This window comes from Camelus ferus, chromosome 10 (genome assembly GCF_009834535.1).
Source record: "Camelus ferus isolate YT-003-E chromosome 10, BCGSAC_Cfer_1.0, whole genome shotgun sequence".
NCBI classification, from domain to species: domain Eukaryota; kingdom Metazoa; phylum Chordata; class Mammalia; order Artiodactyla; family Camelidae; genus Camelus; species Camelus ferus.
In genome coordinates this window covers 43,281,882-43,301,760 of record NC_045705.1, presented here as the reverse complement: position 1 = coordinate 43,301,760, position 19,879 = coordinate 43,281,882, and the positions used below count along the sequence as shown (strand labels likewise).

Below are 19,879 nucleotides of genomic sequence, written 5' to 3'. Positions count from 1 at the left end.
AATCACGTTTCGGCTTGTGGTTTGTTAACGGCTGAACAGAGGAAGTTAACAGATGGAGCTCTTCACCTTTAAGACCTTATACCTTTCATGGAATCCAAACAAGTGATCAAAAATGTAACTGTTTCTATGAGAACCTTGGCCCAATCCAGTTACTTCATGTCTGGTGGACTTGGCTGAATTCTTAATGCTGACTTGGACAGACCCAGAGGGCAAGCGTTCTGACTGCAGATTCTCACAGTTCAGATGCTGAAGTAGAAAATGGGAATTTGATTTTGAAAATTCATCGTCTTTGCTCACTGCATATCTTTTTTAATTTTTATTTTGTCCAAAGGTTGCTGCTGAGAGTCAGTCTGTGTTTTTACTTCTCCCCTGAGATTGCTCTGGGACAAAGATAAAATAGGGCAGAGTAGACACAGCAGAACTGGCCACTGCAATGTTGGCATCACTGTTGAGAGGCAGGTGGGGTAATTGTTAAAGGCAGGGACCCTCGAGTCAGCCTCCCTGCAGACACATCCCAGCTCTGCCTCTGCTCAGTAGGTTACCTTGGGCAAGGTCTTCTCTAGGCTGTGCCTCGGTTATCTAATCTGTAAGATGCAAGTGGAATTAATACCTATTGAATGTTCAGTAAGTGTTGGTGTTATCTTAGATGTTCCCGCATATTCAGCCCTCTGCCCCGTATTCTGTCCCTGTTTCTTTTATTCTTAAATCAGTGATGTGCAACCCTGGGGAGAAGCAAGCCTTTATGCTGGGTCTTCATATGCTTCCTTTAAACACAGCCAGGAACTGCTGTGTGTGTGCAGCTCGGAGTAAACGGGTGACGTGGGACTAGGAATGGGTCACATGGCTGCTGCTGCTGGAGATAGAATATTGACGTGTGTTATTACATTTGGGGGCTAATAAGAATTCGTTTTTAATAACTGTATTTGACATCAATAAATAGGGAAGTCTTAGCATTTTTTTGTGTGCGTTAAAGACCTTAGAGGTCACCTAGTTGATATGTGATAACGGCCTGGACCCGCCACCGTGCCGCACGCTCTGTGCCTCTGCACATGCCGCCCCTCTGGCTGGACCGCAGCAGAGCCCTGAGTCCAAGATGACCCTCTCTTTCCCTCAGTCGTGTTGATTTAAATGTGAATTTCTGTTTATTTTACTAACTTCAGCCCAGGCTTCACCAGGCCCTCGTGAAGCACTTCTTGTTGTCTTCGTGGGGGTTCTCACTCCTCTGCTCGGTTAACTCTAGAGATTTCACCCTGGTGTTTGTCCCTGTGACTTCACTTGCTATGCCGCCATTCAGTTTATTCTGTGACTAGACTGTGAGGATGAAATGGACCATTCTTCTGTCTCTCCAGCGAGACCCTTTGATAGTTGGTGATCGGTCAATGAATGAGAAGATGCAACCACTTCCTGTGCCCAATCAAGAAAAGCAGTCTCGGAAAGGGTCACACCTGGCCGCAGGCCACACAGCTGGTATGGTACAAGTTGAGACTCAAGCCTAGGTCAAGGGTGACTCTGCGTTCCAGATGCCAGGGGCCGCCCCCGTTTATGCCGGTCGTTCTGACGTAATTATCAGTGGTGCCCCGTCCCTGTCGTGCATGTCGCTGTTAGGACGACGGATGTCACGGCCTGCTCACCTGCTGATCTCTCTCTGCCGTGCTGAGTGGGGTGCCCGGGGGAACCGAGCCTTCACCGCCCCCTGGGGATGCACTTCCTTCATCCCGGTCCTGAGCCCTGCTCTGAATGGGAGAATGTCGGGGTACTGGACACCTCAGCAAGGAGCGAGAGTTGTTTTTATCAGTGACATTTTAAATTTGGATAATTGTTCATCTGAATTTCCTTTTATTTCCACACTTTTAAAAATAGCTTTGTAAATGGGTCTTACGAGGAACAGAAATCTGACCATCATTTAATTTTTCTTTGGTAGTTGGGAGCATTTTTTGTTCAGAATATTTCTGGATGAAACAGATGTAAAAATACCACTTTCTGGTTTCTTGTTCTAATGCCTTCCCACTGGATGTAGAATACACTTCTAACTTCTTTGCATGGCCTTCGTGCTTTGGGTGGAATTGTCCGTGCCCACTTACTGGACTCATCTCCTATGGATATTAGCTTTTCTGACCTTTTTCATGCTTTGACCATGACAGTGAACCCACCCAGTTTCAGGGCCTTTGCTGTTCTCTCAGTGGGGAACACTCAGCACCTGTCTTCTTGCATGGTTATCTTCTCCTTTTTTAATTGAAGTAAAGTTGATTTACGATGTTGTATTCGTACAGCATAGTGACTCGTTTTTGTTTTTTTTTTTAATCTTTGCAGACTACATTCCATTATAGGTTGTTACATGATATTGGGTATAATTCCCTGTGTTATGCAATAAATCCTTATTATCTATTTTACATACAGTAGTTTGTATCTGTTAATCGCATCCTCCTAGTCTGTCCCTCTCCACCTCCCCCTCCCCTCTGGTGACCATCAGTTTATCTTCTGTGTCTGTGAGTCTGTTTCTGTTTTGCATATGGATTCATTTGTGTTCTCTTTTTTTAGATTCCACATGTAAGTGACATCACGTAGCATTTGTCTTTTTCTTTCTGACTTATTTCACTAAGCATACTATTTTTTAAGTCCATCCATGTTGCAGCAAATGGCAATATTTCATTCTTTTTTATGGTTGAGTAATAGTCTATTATTATAATATTCTATTCTATTATATATTATATGCGTGTACATACACGTATATATATGTGTATATATATATATATACGTACATATGTATCTCCCATCTTCTTAAGCTGGTTGTCTGTTGATTGGCACTTGGGTTGCTCCCATGTCTTGGCTATTGTAAATAGTGCTGCTGTGAACATTGGGGTGCATGCACCTTTTCATATTAGAGTTTCCTCTGGATATATGCCCAGGAGTGGGATAACTGCATCATATAGTAAGTCTGCTTTTAGTTTTTCTAAAGAATCTCCATACTGTTTTCCATAGTGGCTGCACCAAACTACATTCCCACCAACAGTGTAGGAGGGTTCTCTTTTATCTGCACCCTCTCCAGCATTATAATTTGTAGACTTCTTTTTTTTTTAAATTTAATTCTCAGCTCAAATGTCACTTTTTGGAGACTCTCCCTCACCATTTTATCTGAAGTAGTTGCTTCATTATATCACTTTTATATCTTCTATAGCATTTCTTGTTCTCCAGTTTATTGTGCACACACGTGTGTGTAACTGTTTCCTGCCACAAGTTTACAAATTCTTTGAGGGCAGAGACCTTGTCTGTGTGTCACCACAGTCCTCACTTTTCACTGTATATACAGAATATAGATCTAGAGTAGGCATTTAATATATCTGTCAAATGACTGAAGGAACAGGTCATCAAAACTGTATCAGGTTAAATTTATTTTCTATTTGGTTTGACACAACTAGTTGTGTAGATTGTGGCGAGTGACATAGGTTGTTAAGTATCACAGAATCATGTGAGTCTTCTGTTTCAGAAAAAGGTATTTATTAAGAACAACCATCACACCAATCCTGTGTTAAGCTTCCTGGGAGTATGGGTATGAAGAAGATGAGATCTCTGTTCTTGAGAGATTTATAACCTGAAAATATTCTGAATCATAACAACATTTCTTAATGGCACTGAAAATTAGCACATAAAGTAAGCCTGAAATATCATCAGCTACAAATGCTTACACTTAAAGAAACAGTATCTAAAACAATCTTTTAAAAAAAATGTTTTAAGTGTTCTAGCAGAATGCACTCAGCTACGCTCTCTTCCCCAGACGGTAGCAGGAGTGGCATATGTTGGAATCTAAAATGGAGCACTTGGAGGCTTTTAGAGGAACAGTCACATGTCATCTGTGCCATTTTTTTGTGAGATGAGGGTAACACCTGCTCTACTGATAGCATCAGTTACTGTAAGCACGGAGTGTTACCAGCACCATACACAGCAGCACCCGCGCCGCGTTCCCTGCCACCTCTTTCTCCTCAAGGAGATCATACGGTTGAAGAAATGGCTCATCAAGGTATTGCACAGACAGACAGACTCACCCTTCTTGAGGAGTTTATCAGAGTCCCTTTCTCTCTCTCTCTCTCTCTCTCTCATTTGCTTGTGTGTCTTTATAATTCCAGGAGAGATGGGCACACACAGATTTGCCAGCTGTGATTTGTAGAAGAAGGTAACAGTGATGCTTTTTCACTGTGGGGTCCAGTGCACTCTGTTTGGATGCAGTGGTGGGAGTCAGTGATACTCAGTTTTAACACACAAGTTGTGAGCAGCTGCTTTTTTTTTTTTTTTTTAATTTAGGCATAGTTATCCGGATCGTTTAGAAATAAGAACTAACATATAATTGACAATGGCATGTACCAAGAGCAGTATTTTACATATTTTGAAAATGAAATTCAAACTCCCTTGGATGTCCATCTGTCCCCATGATCTTGCTTTTGCCTTTGAATTTTTATTTTCCCCTGCTCCCTCTCAGCCTCCACACGAATCCTCAAGCCTACTCAAATATTCCTTCCACTCTCTCCGAACCCTGCTCTCTCCCCTCTGCTCTGCTGAGTGTATGCTGTTCCCGGGTCCTCCCTCTGTCCCCATTTCCACTCGTCAAATTCCTGGTGAAGCTTGACCCCCTAAACCAGTGATTCCCAATGTCCATCACCTTCAGTTCATCCCAGTAGCTCTTAAAACAATACTTACGAGGGGGCATCACCTCCTGGAGATTCTGATCCACTTGAATCCCTTATGGGATAGATGGAGGTCCTTTTTTAAAAAGTCCACAAGTGATTAGAAAGAATACTCAGTTAACATAGGGACCCCCTGTCATGTGCCTCTAATAAGTGCCTCCCTCTTACACGGGTTCGCACCTGTCTCGTGGGGCTTACCGGACTCATCGTTGTCTTCGTCAGCTCTTTATAGTCTGCAGGGCAGTTGGGGTCTTTCGGTATCTTTCATAGATTTGTCTCAAATCCAGTCGTATTGGTCATGCATGTTTGCTGTGGCTGTTACCGAACAACCTTTTCAAATCCCAGTAAAATCGCTTCTGTGGATGAAGACAGACTGAAGGACAGCACGCAGCCACGCTTACGGACGTGGCACCTCTCGGCCCCCCATTACGGCCTCCACCCCAGGACTTGTTTGTGTGAAGCAGGTTCCCAGACTCTGGCGTCTGCTCTCTGCTCTCTGGTCAGTGTCACAGCTCAGTGAGGATTTACTTGTCAGAGCAGCTGCCACCACTGACATTAACATGCAAAGCAACTTAAAACAACCAGGAAAGGTTCCACTGGAATCCCTTGGGAAGGAGACTTCACTGTTCGTTGATTGATGTTCCGGGGCGGATGGAAATGGTCTAAGAATGATCTGGGTTCTGCTGTCATTGTCCGGTGCCTCATTCCCATAGGCGTGGAGGTAAAACAGGACAGAAGATGGAGGTGCCACTGTGATTGACTCACTGAGGTGGGGAGGATTATGAAGCCTTAGCAGGTAACAGTGTGAGACGGGAGAGGCAGGTTCCAAGTACATGTAGTCTTGGATTCAATTCCCAACTTGGCCACTTTCTTTCTTTTTTATTTAATTTTCTTTTATTGAAGTACAGTCAATTACAATGTGTTAGTTTCTGGTGTACAGCAGTGTCCCAGTCATGCATGTAAATACATATATTCATTTTCATATTTTTTCATTAAAGGTTATTACAAGATATTGAATGTAATTCTTCTGTACTATACATAAGACACTCATTTTTTAAATTTATTTTTATATATAGTGGCTAACATGTGCAAACCGCAAACTCCCAAATTTATCCCTTCCCTCCTCTTTCCCCCTAGTAACCAGTTTAAGGATTGTTTACTATGTCTGTGAGTCTGTTTCTGTTTTGTAGAAGAGTTCATCAGTGTCCTCTTTTTCTCTTTGTTTTAGATTCCACAAATGAGCAATATCATATGGTATTTCTTTTTCTGGCTTACTTCATTTAGAATGATGATCTCCAGGTCCATCCATGTTGCTGCAAATGGCTATTATTTTATTCTTTTTTTATGGCTGAGTAGCATTCCATCATATAAATATACCACATCTTCTTTCTCCAGTCATCTGTCAATGGACATTTAGGCTGTTTCCATGTCTTGACTATTGTAAATAGTGCTGCTATGGACAGTGGGGTGCAGGATCTTTTCAAATTAAAGTTCCTTCTGCATATATGCCTGGGAGTGGGATTGCTGGATGAAACCTGGCACTTTTCAATGAGCCACATTTGGCAAACCCTTTAACCTCTCTAAACCTTTGTTTCCTTAGCATACGATGAGTAGAGTAACACTTGCTGCTGGAGTTCTGTGTGATGTCAGTGTCCTTCTATGCCAGTATCCTAGCAGGTAGTGGATGATAATAGTCAGCATGTAACTTGCCTTCACCGAACTCTCTCATCTCTCAAAGAAAGACAGCATTCGTGATACCAGTTAAGAGCCAACATTTATTAAGCACTTACCTTGTGCCAGGCACCAAGCGGTTTACGAAAGGGCCAGCCTCAGAAGTTCTGTGGAGTAATTGTGAGGATTCGATACGCGCATCTAGGGAAAACAAACATCCAGCACTTGCGTTTTAAGTGCTCAGTAGACGTGAGTCATTCTCATGAACGGAACAGCTGCATCCCGGGCCGGTCACTGGGCCAGGGAATTCCGTGCATTTCCCTAATTTGGTTCTCCCAGCTACCGCAGGAGGGAAGCCTTCTGCTGGCACCATTTGAAAGATGAGGGGGAAAGGGTCCCACGGGCTAAGATGACTTTTCCCAAATTCCAGTCCGTAAATGGCACACAGAGGCCCTGCTCCAGGTGTGTTTGATCCTGAACAGTGTGTTGACAGTGGAAAGCTGTCTGGAAGGGCGGCGACCTGTGAGGAGCCCATGGCGAGAGGAGACGTTAAGCAGGACAGCCGGAGGTCAGTCGCTGAGACAGGCAGAGAGAGAAAGAGAGGATATGGTTGTGACCCAGAGAGTTGCTGTGTTCTGTCTGAGTCAGGAGCACTGGGGAATTGTTTTATCCCAGGGACTCAGGGGCTGTGTCTGGGGCCTGCTGGGAGACCAGGGACAGGATGCCAAGTGGCAAGTTCTTGGCAGTTAATCTGACGGAACCTTAGCCTTGACAGTAGTGTCGCCTGGCTCGCCACTGACCTCATTCATTGCCTTCTCTGCATTTTTGATGGTGAGAATCCAGAGTAGAAAAGGACAGGAAAAGGTGAGACATAAAGAGGATGAGAAACGGTGGTAAGTAGGTTTTTAACCCATGATATGTGTTCTTTCATCCATTATTTTATTCCTTGCCTCTTAAAAGTAATTAGTACATACAAAGAACACACATTCAATAGAGCTATTAAAATAAGAAGATTTGAAAAGTAAGCAAGAAATAATAACCACGAGAGCTAACAAAGACACTTAGGAATATCCTGGCAGGCAGAGAGAAGAGGGAAGCATGAGTTACATGAATTGTTCTAGTCTGAAAGGAGCTTGCGTAAAATGTCTTTAAGAATAAAGGCTAAAGTGTGCTTTTACTCTGTGCTAGAGCAGAGCTACGTCAGGTGGTGAAGGCATCCTTGGGGGCCAGAGTATTTCAGGCTAACAAAGTTGAAGAGACAGAGGCATCTTGGAAGAGCCCCATCTTGGAACACTCATTGGATTTTCTCTCTTTGCCAAACAATAAAAGCCGCCCGTGCATAAAGTATTTTCAGCGAAACAGCCCTTGTACCCCAGCCTTCCTTGATAATATTTAATGAAGTCTCATTAACTTCAAAATGGGTATTTGTTGTCAAAGAATTTTAGGTTTGGTTGTCAGCCAAGTAATAAATTATCTATTATTTAAGAGACTTTCCAAAGGCTTGACCGTGGATCTGTTTACATAGCTTTATGCATTTAACTAACAATAGTGTGAAGTCCGTGAGGGTGTCGTTTGGGGACTCAGAGGACCTCAGTGCATGGCACAAAATTGCCATGTTCAAATGGACAGAGAGACCAGGGACAGATACCACCTGGGAACGGAATGGATATGGGAAAGGATGGGTAGAGTCAGGACACAGGATGGAGAGGGTAGCGTTTTCCATCATGTAATGGAGGTGATGTTCTGGGCCCCCCAGAAAGGGCCTGACAGTGGCTGTCAGTACACCGTTGCAAACGTTAAATCAGGTGAGAAATGTGTCCCGTCAGAGCCTCTGCGACCTCCCCTTCAAGTCCAGCCGTACGTACGTAAGCCTGGAGCTGTTTAGCTGCAGGATAAATCACGTGTATTTTGGGAACTTCTCAAGGAAGGCAAATGGCTTCAGTTTGGGGCCAAAAAAAACCAATTTCACAACATAATGTCAGAAGAGTGTTCATCGCACTAAACACAAGCATGAACCCAGGTCTCACTGGCCACCCCCAGCCTGTCTGGACTAACACAACAGGCCTGTGTGCTGCGATCCACTTCAACTCAAGCTAAAACCGGCCATTCCAGGCAGTTGTTGTAACAGGACTTCAAACTAACTGCAGGATCTGTCCTCTAAGCCACCCTGGCCCTGGTTAGTATCTTTTCGGGTCCAATTTTCCTATTGTTTAAACACCTTCCTCGTGGGATCTGTGACCAGCCGTGGGGCAGATAGAACAACGTGGAGCCACGCCTTGAGCAGTGCACTGTGGATGGGGAGCTGGGGGACCTCAGTTCTAAGCCAAGCAGAGATCACTGGGGAGCTGAGGAGGAGGAGGAAAGCTGGAGCACTGTTGTTCACGAGGACTGTGATACTGTTGTAATTATTACAGCCACGAAAACCAGCCTGTGGTGGTCTTAGCACTGAGCTAGGTGATGTGAAGGAGGTGGAAAATTCACCCCGTGCAGACTCTAAAACGCCAGGTTGAGGGCAAAAATTAATATGCACGAGACAACCGATAGCATTCCGATACAGGTTGTAATTTTATAATTAGCTATAAAATTATATGGTCAACCTTATAAAATATGTCGGTAATTAGGGAGGAGACTGATCAGAGAGGATCAAAGAACAGTCGCAGCAGATTGCAAGGGGATGATCAGACCTGGAGGACGGGAGGGTTTATGTGGCTGATCGGAGTAATAAGAAGAATAAGTGCTGATAATAGTGAAGATGAATGGATTACTTCATGTTCTAGGCACTCTTCTAAGAACATCACATTTTTAAACTAATTTTCTGCTCAAAACAATTCCATCAGGTGGGAATTTTTATAATCTCTGCTTGATGGACAAAGAAACGGAGGTGCAAATGTGTTCAATAAATTGCTCACAGTCATCCAGCTATTAACTGGTAGATTTCTTCTTCCAGAAAGTGTTAATTAACATCCTTCTTAAGAACTGTGTGCATGTTTAATATTTTTGAAATATTAAACAATAAGAATTTTGCTTTCTTTATTGCCCACTGAAGCCTTCCTACAAAAATGGTACTATAAAAGCCACATTTTTATTTATTGAATGCCAACTGTGTCATGTAACTTTCAGAAACCCCCTGTGAGATAGGAAGCAAATGAGGGGAAATAAATACAGACAGTAGCCGTGTGTAAAAACCCCATGTTCTTTCTCCTCCCCCAAAGCCCTCTGTCTGTTGTTTGTTAATTGTAGATAATTTCTGAAAGGATTAAATTAAGGTGTGAGTCGTGATAATTATTCAGATAATTGCCTCATTTTCTACTTCGCTGTATGCCTGTCAGTTCGTACTTGGTATAAAGTCCATAATTTGTAAATTTCGTTTATCTGATGTGTGTGCGCAGAAAGAATTAAAGATTTACTCCATATCAGTGTATTCCGGGGGTCACCACATAGCTGAACAAAAGAGACAGATCTAGGATGATGGGCAGCTAAGAGGTCACCTGAGTATGTCAGTCATCAGTGATTTCCTCTGCTGAGAGCTGGTCTCGAGGCTCTGGGAACTTCTGATGATGGTACATGATGTCAGGTCACAGACGTGAGGATCCAAAGCTTATAGTCAAAAGGACAGGCACACCTGCAGTGCGAGGGGGCGCTCGGGCTCTGCTCAGCTGCCGAGGCGTGGCTGGGCGCTGTCCCCTCTTCCCAGCTGCGCTGAACGAGGAAGCACAGCTCTGCTTTGCAGGCCCCATATTTTTTTGACTGGAGCCTGGTTTTTGTCTGGCAAAAGAGAGCAAGAACAAAGTGATTTCGACTCATGGAAGCTTTTTCTTTTCCGTACTGTTGGCATCAGTGGCTAAAACCCAATTGGAGCGATGCCTCCAACAGAGTATTTATCAAAGTCTGGATCTTAGGACACTGATGCTGGGGTAGTTTTCAGCAAAGGGTTTCTTAGTAAATATATTTTGGATATTCTAAATTAAAGAGAATTAAAGCGGTTTATCAGAGCCTTTACTCTACATTGAGAGTATCCAGAATTTATTTGGCTTTGAACCCCTTTTTCCTCCTAGGCTCCCTGTGGATTTGGCACTTTGTGGAAAGCACTAACTGAAAACTCAAGAATGAATACAATACAATTTCTTATTTGTTCAGTATCATTGAATAATGAGCTACTCAAAAGAGGGCTTTTTTTTGGTTCTGCAACAAAATGTTATTGAGCACAATACTTGTCCTTTAAGTACCAGCAATTTTTTTATACTATTTAATTTTGCTCTAAGGAAATCATTTGAATATATAACTTTTTGTCTGTTGCTTTATTTTTTCCTGTGATGGTTAAAAATGTAAATCACTCAACTCTACTACCCTGTATTGAGTGATCTTTTAAAGGCTTATTGGGGCCTAGCTGGTTTGTCCCTAAGCTAAAAGGTCCCAGTCCTTGTGTTTTTGCCAAATACGCTTCTCCTTTGAATAGGTATCTTGTCTCCTTCGCCTGTTATAGGCCTAACCTGTAATTTTCAAATGCTGTCTAGAAGATCACTTTCCTTTCCACTGTGGTACATGAAGGCTTGGTCATTTGATGACTCAGGGCACAGCCAGAAACTGTGATTGGAAGCCATTTGCTTCTTTTGGCTCTGGGGATGCAGAGAGTTGATGCGGGTCTTCAGGGGCACTCGATGACAATTCTGTACTTCTTGGGAGTTCTGAGAAAAGGAAGCAAATCAGGATGGGAGTTGTGAGGAGGGCTCTGTTGGAGGAAGAGACGGGGTTGCACAGTGGCTGGTAGAGGAGGAGTAATAGTTGTGAGACACACGAGGAAAAAGACTATTTTTCCCTAAAAAGTACTTTGCTGTGGAGCTGTAGTTTTCTCTAAGGCCTTCTCCTTCCACTTGAACTTGGCATTTTTAGAAAGATCAAGCAGCAGTGGAAGCACTTTGATTTTCTCCTGCACAGGATCCTGAATCTTGCATCACGCACAATCTTCATCAGCTTTAAATGACTTTTTGTTCTGTTTTCTTTTTGCTTTCTTCCTGAAGAGTTAATCCCCAGTGGTTTCTTAACGTTACTTCCTGTGAACTCAGCTTCGTGTGGCTTAGGGCAGTGGTTCTGGGTGTGGGATCCTCAGACCAGAAACGTCAGCCTCGCCCAGGAAACTGTTAGAAATGTAAATTCTCTGCGGCACCCCAGACCTACCGGTTCAGCAAATCTAGGGGTGGGCCTAGCGAGCTGTTCTTTAATGTTCCCCCTTAGATAATTCTGTTGCCCATTCAAGTTTGAAAACCAGTTTTTTTCTGTTTCATTGAAAGGCTTTTGGTTGGGGGGTGGTCCATGAATGCCCTGAGACTGTATGCAAGTTTGTGTATATGTGTGCACATGCATCTTTTGGCGGAAGTGGAACCGTGGTTTTCATGGGGATCTCAGGCTGACACTGACCACACCAGTGTAAGGACCACTGGTGAAACATCAGGGTCCAGCCTCCACGTTGCCAGTCACCGCTCTGACTTTCCACCTGAGGTTCTACAGGTTCTACAATTCATTCTCCGGGGGGATTCACCTGCCTGCCTTTCTCAGGTTCTGAGCACTGCCTGGAATTGAATTCCATGTAGTTGTCAGCTTCCTGCCCCTTGAAGTACGGAGTTGAGCAATTGTCTCATTACGGAAGCTCCTGGCTTGAATGTCTTAGATCCAAAGATCCTGTCTCTGCTGTAATTCCGAGATCGGCATCTACAACTTCTTTAAAATAGATATTGAATTGTTTTAGTCTGCGGTGACTCATGCTGCTATGAACTATTACTTGTGGGTTTATGAGCAGGGAATTTTAAACTGTTGTACTCAAACCCAGTAAAGCACCGCCAGCCTCTGCTTGGTCAAGGAGCATGTATTGGGAGGGTCTGCTCTGTGCTCATCCCTGTGCCAAGTCTTAGGCACACAGTCTGGGATGGGGAGCGAGGAGGTGGGCAGGGGCTGGGGAGGTTGCGTTATGGAGTAGTTACATACATAAATAAAAAATAGGAGACTCTGACGAAAAAACGATTAACTCCTGTTGGGGTCAGGGCAGGTGGGGAGGGCAATGTATGTAGAAACCTTCCACAGAAAATATATTTTCACTGGGTCTATTGGGTGAGAAGGAATTATTCCAGGCAAAGTAGATACTGAGGGAAGTATTCCAGGCAGGAATACTAGTTTGGTTAGAGACAGAATCACAAAAGAGATCTAATTATGTTCAAGGGATGGTGAGATTCCCAGTGTGGATGAAGTACATGATATATATGGGTGTGTTATGGGAAAGGAGCCCTGAAAGCAGAGGTGGAGACCAGGTTATGAAAGGTCTTGTGTTCTAAGACAAGGAGTTGAAAAGTTTTTTTTTTCCTTCAGAAGTTAAGAATGCTTTAATATCTAGTGATAAAAGTTGTCATTATCACTCTCCTTTGTTCAAATATTCTTTTTTTAATTGAAGTATAGTCAATTACAGTTAATCAATTTCCAGTGTACAGCTCAATGTCCTGGTCATGCATATACATACATAGATTTGTTTTCATATTTTTCTCATTAAAGGTTATTACAAGATATTGAACATAGTTCCCTGTGCTATACAGAAAAAACTTTTTTTAAAACTATTATTATATATAGTGGCTAACATTTGTAAATCTCAAACTCCCAAATTTATCCCTTCCTACCCTCTTTCCCCAGTAACCGTAAGATTGTTTACTAAGTCTACAAGTCTGCTTCTGTTTTGTAGATGAGTTCATAGTGTCTTTTTTTTTTTGATTCCAGTTTAGATTCCACATATCAGTGATCATATGGTATTTTTCTTTTTCTTTCTGGCTTACTTCACTTAGAAGGGCGATCTCTAGGTCCTTCCATGTTGCTGCAAATGGTATTATTTTATTCTTTTTTATGGCAGAGTAGTATTCTGTTGTATAAATATGCCACAACTTCTTTATCCAGTCCTCTGTCGATGGACATTTAGGTTGTGTCCATGTCTTGGCTATTGTAAATAGTACTTCAATGAGCATTGAGGGGCATGGATCTTTTTACATTAGAGTTCTCTCTGGGTATATACTCAGGAGTGGGATTGCTGGATCATATGATAAGTCTGTTTTTAGTCTTTTGAGGACTCTCCATGCTGTTTTCCCTAATGGCTGCATGAAACCATATTCCCACCAGCAGTGTACGAAGGCTGAAAGTTTTTGAATTCATAATATCAGTGTCTCTCAATGTTGTTGAAACATTTATTTGGTTGTGAAAACCCTGATACTTTTTGAGGAGCTATCTTTAAATATAAAAGTTAGTTATATAAATAGAATAATGTTTCCCACAAAATGTCAAGCCCCATCATACATGATCATTGTGAATTTTTTGCACCTGTGCAATTTTGCTCTTCCTATTCTTTTTGCTCTTCCTGTTCTTTTTGCTCAGTATGTCTTTTCATCTGAAAAAAAATGAAGCCAACAGAATTAGCCAGCTACTTACCATGATTATTATCAAGCAACCCCGTGTGCTAACATTTTGTCCTGGAGTTCTTACCACAACACTTTAGGTTTGGTATGATTCCTCATTTCATAGAAGGGGAAAATGAAGAACAGAGAGAGCTGTTCTCTGCCACACAGCAAGTAACAATTTCTTAGCCAAGAGGTTGTGATGTGACTTATTAAAGCAGTTACTTTAGGGACAGATATAAGTAAAATATGGATACAAATTCAATTTTCTGTCCTTGAAGCAACTCAAACTGGGTCATTTTCCTACTGAAAAGTCCTTGAGATAATGAGAGAGTGGCACGATCTGACTATTCATCCAGCTTCTTTTTGAAGTCACCTAGGCAGGGAAAACTGTAAGATGCTATTGTAATGGTCCAAGCAGTAGACATGAGAGGAGTAAGTAAGCTACATTATGAGGTGGATGGTGAGAATTCTATCTTTTCAAATTAGTTGCAATTTTTTTTTTCATTGAAGTATAATCAGTTAGAATGTGTCAATTTCTGGTGTACATCATAATGTCCCAGTCATGCATATACATACATATATTCATTTTCATATTCTTTTTCATTAAAAGTCATTATAAGATGTTGATTACAGTTCCCAGTGCTATACAGAAGAAAATAATTTTTTAACCTATTTTTATATATACTAGTTAATATCTGCAAACCTCAAACTTCCAAATTTACCACTTCCCACCCCCTTTCCCCCAATGACTGGATAAAGAAGTTGTGGTATATTTATACAATGGAATACTACTCAGCCATAATAAAGAATAAAATAATGCCATTTGCAGCAACATGGATGGTCCCGGTGATCATTCTAAGTGAAGTAAGCCAGAAAGAGAAAGCAAAATACCATATGATATCACTCATATGTGAAATCTAAAAAAAAGAAAAGAAGACACTAATGAACTCATCTATAAAACAGAAACAGACTTGCAGACAGTAAACAATCTTATATAATGTATTTTAAAGAGGGCCCTTGCCTTTGTTGTTTTGGTTATTACCTTTTACACATAGTCAGCATCAGTTAATATTTGGAGAATCTATGTACTGGATGCTGTGTTGGAGATTCACCATTCAGTCTTTGCAGAAAGTCACTGTAATTGTCTTCAACAGAACTGGGAGCCTGCCATTGTGCGACGAGGTGGGACAAGCCAGGCTTGAAGTCAAGATGCCTCTATTTGTGTCCTGACTCAGAAAGTTAATAGCTGTAAGGTCCAGGACATGTTCCCTGACCCTGTATTGCCTGTTCCTGTACCACTTACACTGGGGCACAGATAATGTTGAACGGGTACACAGAGCTAGAAGAGGAATCTTACCCCACCCAGTGGTTCAAGGGGAAAATCCTATTTCTGTCATAACAATCCTGACTAAATGGCTGGATTGGAAAAAGTGGCAGGAAGAAAAGATTTTTCAAATACAAAATATGAAACCTCTAATACATTTCAGATGCATGGTTTCCCCTTTATGTATGCCAGGATTCAGAGAAGTTGAGTGTTCACTGGTTCCTACCATGGAGATAAACTTGGTAGAAATGTTTGAGAAACAATGATCTTTTGACGTTCAGCTTGATTATCTTTTAAGGGGAGATGATGGTACTGCAAACATTCTAAGTTTTTTTGGAAGGGTAAAGTATACCATGGATTTGAAAGGATTTTTAAAACTCTGAAGGGTACAGCATGTAAGAGTCTAGTAAATGATTGTTATTTTACATAATAAAATGATAGAAATCTCGGTTTCATACTGATGTGTTAATCATGACTCAATAAAGTGAGTCATGGCTGGGACACCAAAGCATTTGTAGGTTCCTAAAAAAGACACGTGTAAGGAATTATCCATCATTTGCCTGCCCCATTAAAATTTACCCTTCCTGGGAATAGGAATTTTGTCTGGTTTTGTTTACAATAATATTCCCAATACCTACAACAGTGTGTGCTATGTCACATGTGCTCAGTAAATATTTGTTGAATAAGTGAATTGATAAAAGCACTCTCTGAGAAATCATTTCTATTATTCATGAGGACTTTGACCCCTAACCGCTGCTTACTCTGAGGAGCTGAGCTGGACCACAGAGGAACTGCAAGAATTCCTTTTGTGTATACTCTAGCAGCCTGAGTCAGGTCAAAGATAAATAAAATCAGACTCTAGTTTAAATGGTATGGACAGGTTTTAATCAGTAATAAACTATTGTAATGGGGAGGAGGGCCCAGCACGAGCTTTGATTTGTGCAGAGGTGACCAGGCATCCTAAAAGGAGAATGAGGAGTAGGAAGGGGGGAAGTGGGGGCTTGAGCGGAATCAGGGGAGTGGAAATTTACAAAAAGCAGGAAGAGGGTGTTGGTCCATATGACTCCCATCTGAGTTTGTGAACCAGCCCTTATTTCAGTCCGGTTTCAATTCTTCCGCAGAGACTGGGAGACAAGGGCCTATCTTCATTCAGGTGTTGGCTGGAACAAACAGGGAACCCTCCCGGCAGCCCTGGGCTCCCTGTGCAGGACCCAGAGGGGCTGGGGTCCTTGTTTTAGGGGGCTGCCTTGAACTGTTAGAAATTATGGTAGTGTGTATTAGTATTTTTTTAATCTGAAGGGGTGGAGTGGACAAAATTATTTGTGCTAAAAATCTGCAGTGTTTATAGGCCAAGGTTGAGCCTGACTAGAGCGTGCTCAAGGAGAGAATCTTTATCTATGGCCCCCTTTGCTTTTCCCTGGAAACCAACTTAGTTTTGGCCTTTATGGTTTTCCCTCTCTTAAGGTAAAAAACCCAGAAAGACAAATTCCACATAAACAGAACTTGTCTCCCAGAAGTCCAGAGAAGGGTGGGTTCATGTTTCCTACTCTTTGTCTCATTTTCCCTTGACTCCACCAAAAGCCTTCTGGATCCTTCTAGAGAATATCCTTTTAAAACAGGAGGCAGCCCCAGATCTATGTTTATCCAATCAGTTGATGAGGAGAAGAAATATGGGGAGACGAAGTGGATGCAAGAGAAGAAATCATCCAGGAACAGACACTGTGAGATAGAGTAAGATTTATTCATAGTGTGTTGTCTTCTCCACAGATACCGCCCCTCTTGGCATGGTGGCCCAAGTCATTGTCCTTGATCAGTGTTCTAACTCTCCTTCCACTGGGACAAAGTTTTTGAAAAGCTTTGACTGCCTCCTAGGAGTCAGGGACCATAATAAACAGAGTGGTGAAGGGAGGCAGTAAATATTAGACACGGAAGGTCTTTGAATTGCTAGGGGCTTTGAGCTGAATCTCTTGTGTAGATTGAGACTTGGTTTTACAGTCGTACCATTGACAATGGTGTTGGACCTTTGATTTCAATGTAAGTTGCAGGATGCTCCTGGTAGTATGTGAAATTACTTTGTAACCTCCCTGTGCCTTTCCTTGGCATAGAAGAAAGAAGAAATTATTTCTCATCTGTCAACTTGCTTGAGGGGATCCTTCGTTAAAATAGAGAGGTGGTTTTGGTTTTCACCCTGGCTGGATTCCCCACGCTTATTTGTCATGAAGGGTTACACTGCCAAGGCTTCAGTGAAACAAGAAAACCATGCTGCTTCCTTCATTACTTTCTCTCTTTAGCACCTGCTTGCAAGTGCTAATTAAGAGAGACTAGGGATGTTTCAATAAGTAGTAAATGTCCAAGAAAACAGTTTAATTCTAAGAAATCTCTTTGTTATTCCAAAGCTAGATTCTTCCATTCACCTCCATCCTGTTTTCCATCTGTCACCAGCCGTGTTCTAACGCTGGAATTACAAGCTTGGTTCTACAAAGGCGAAAGGTGATCACATGAAGGTGAACATGGACAAGAGAACAGAAAATATTTTACACAACTCCTGTATCGTGTGAGAGAGAAAACCGAGGTCCCCAAAGGATTCCAGTTTAGCACCTATGTATGTGTTTCTAAGTAAATGAAAGACACTGGGAAAGGTGCTGTGGGAAACACAAAGATATGTAAGGCCAGACTATTACTTCTGAATGAGTGAGGAAGATAGAAAAGTAGGTTCCCAGCTAAGCATTTACGGTAACATAAAGGACACATATGTAACATAAAGGACACATATGTAACATAAAATTAAGGGCAGGAGGGTTATTCTTTTCAGTTGACGGTGAAATTTTGTTAAAGAGCTTTAGCAATAAAAGGACTATAACAATAGAATGTGTATGGCCCAGCGTTAGGCATTTAGTAATCTGTAAAAACATTTCTGTGCTACTTCTCTGTGATGCAGATGCAAATTTCACACAACCCACCCTCCTATCTAGAAGGAAATGTGTGAAAACATATAAATCTAGAGTCGTTGGCATCAATACGGTAGCCTCTCTGGGCAGTAAAATTCTCTTTGGATAGTATTTCAATATTTATAGATTTTTTTATTTATTCTCTCTGCTGGTCAGAATTCTATTGACTTTAAACCAATGTAATCACAAGTTAAAGAAGCATGACTTGTTTATGGCAAACGGCAACCCAAGTCTGCTGTCTTGGTTAATTTAGAAGGCGCCTCTGCTGGTATCTACTCTTGTTTTCCTACCTGGAAGGAATTATCTTCTCTCTCTCTAGGAAAACACCTAAGTTTGTACAATCCATAAAAAAATACAGTCAGTGACCAAGGCAAGTTCGTAGAACATCAGAAAACTATATTCTTTCAATATTAGTTACTTAATACAACGGATTTACCCATCAGGGCTCAGAAAGCCTGGAGTGCTAGCATTTCTGGGCTTGACTGGCCAAAGTCCTGATCGTATCCGTGAGGATCTGTGTGAGAATTCAGAATTGAGGTGGACGCCACTCAGTAAATGAAAGAAGGTGTGGGCTGGCTGCATAGTAAGAACTCAGGCATGTCCTGAAGATGATGGGACCGTGGAATTCATGAGGTGAGACAAACTCAATGAGAGAAAAAAATAATATAAAAAAGAACAATAACAACAGCTAATCACTTTTGAACAACTACTGCATGATAAGCACTGTGTTATGTGCTCACTCAATTACCAGATTATCCCAGGGTGTATATTTCATCCACAGTTTTCAAGTGACGGGACCAAGGCTCAGAGATGTTAGGTAAATTTTCCAGTTGATGGGTAAATAAGTTGCAGGGCAGGACTGGGATACAGTTGATTTGTTTGCCCCCATTTGCCTAGAACTTTCCCAGTGTTAACACTGTAAGTCACCTATCTCTGGGACCCCCTCAGTCCCAGGCAAACTGGGACAACAGGTCATGTTACCTTGCACCCACCGCTGTTGAATTTCTGCGTGTAAGCTTTAAATTGATATGCTACACTGCTCCACTGAGGAGAAAGAGAACCAAAGGCCATAGCGGGAACCTTGGAAAATATTAGTAACTTGAAAAATGGGAGAGTTCTAAGACCATATCTATATTCTTTGGCCATTTTATCCCCGGTCTCTAGCACTATGTCTAGGATAGAGTAGATGCTCAACAACTATGTGTAATTCGTTAAGTGATGGATGGTTGATTATTAGTGATTGGGTGAAGAAGTAAGAGGATGAATAGGGCAATATTATATCCCACAAAAGTCAAGAAGAGAGCTCTTAAATAATCAATAATAAAATTTAAATAAAGGGTGATGCTTTTGCAAACTAATACTAGGTCATTGGAACCTTCAGGACTTAGGCTTTGAATAGAGGGTCACATGGAAGCTTGCAAACATTTAGAAGAGGGGGAAGATGCATAAATGGGGAGAGCTGCTCATTGTAGACACTAGGAAATAAGACCTGGATCTAGGGAGGAGATAAGGAAAGAGTGAGCTGAAACAAGGTGTTTTCTTACTCCTTTGCTCAGAGTCTGCTCAGTTAAAGGGAAGGGGGAAGACTCCTTGGAGAATAACAAGATTACACACTGTGCAGTAAGAAACACTACAGGGAGGGATTTCTTCCTGACTCAAGAAAGGTTGGCGGCTGGAACAGCAAAGACTGAAGAGTTAACACTGGGGGGACCTTGGGCCTACTGCCCGAGAGACACATAATAGCATCTCAAATAGACAAAGCGATAGCTCACTGATCTCTTCTTTCAGTCTACTTTTCAGGCTGAACACCTCATGTTTCATTCAACGAAGATGAGT

The 19,879-nt window shown here is 42.0% G+C and overlaps 1 protein-coding gene and 1 long non-coding RNA gene across 5 annotated transcripts in view; one reads left to right on the top strand and one right to left on the bottom strand.

The window, feature by feature from the left end:
- The window catches only part of NELL1 (neural EGFL like 1), a 748,929-nt gene that overhangs the window by 684,478 nt on the left and 44,572 nt on the right, over nt 1-19,879 (top strand). The window lies entirely within an intron of this gene.
- Nucleotides 6,528-19,879, bottom strand: part of LOC116666415 — a 101,025-nt gene continuing 87,673 nt past the window's right edge. Inside the window, exons 3-4 of the long non-coding RNA XR_004323253.1 lie at nt 9,836-10,112; nt 6,528-6,923 (exon numbers count right to left, since the gene is read on the bottom strand). This is a non-coding gene — a long non-coding RNA (uncharacterized LOC116666415). The remainder of the gene's footprint in view (nt 6,924-9,835; nt 10,113-19,879) is intronic.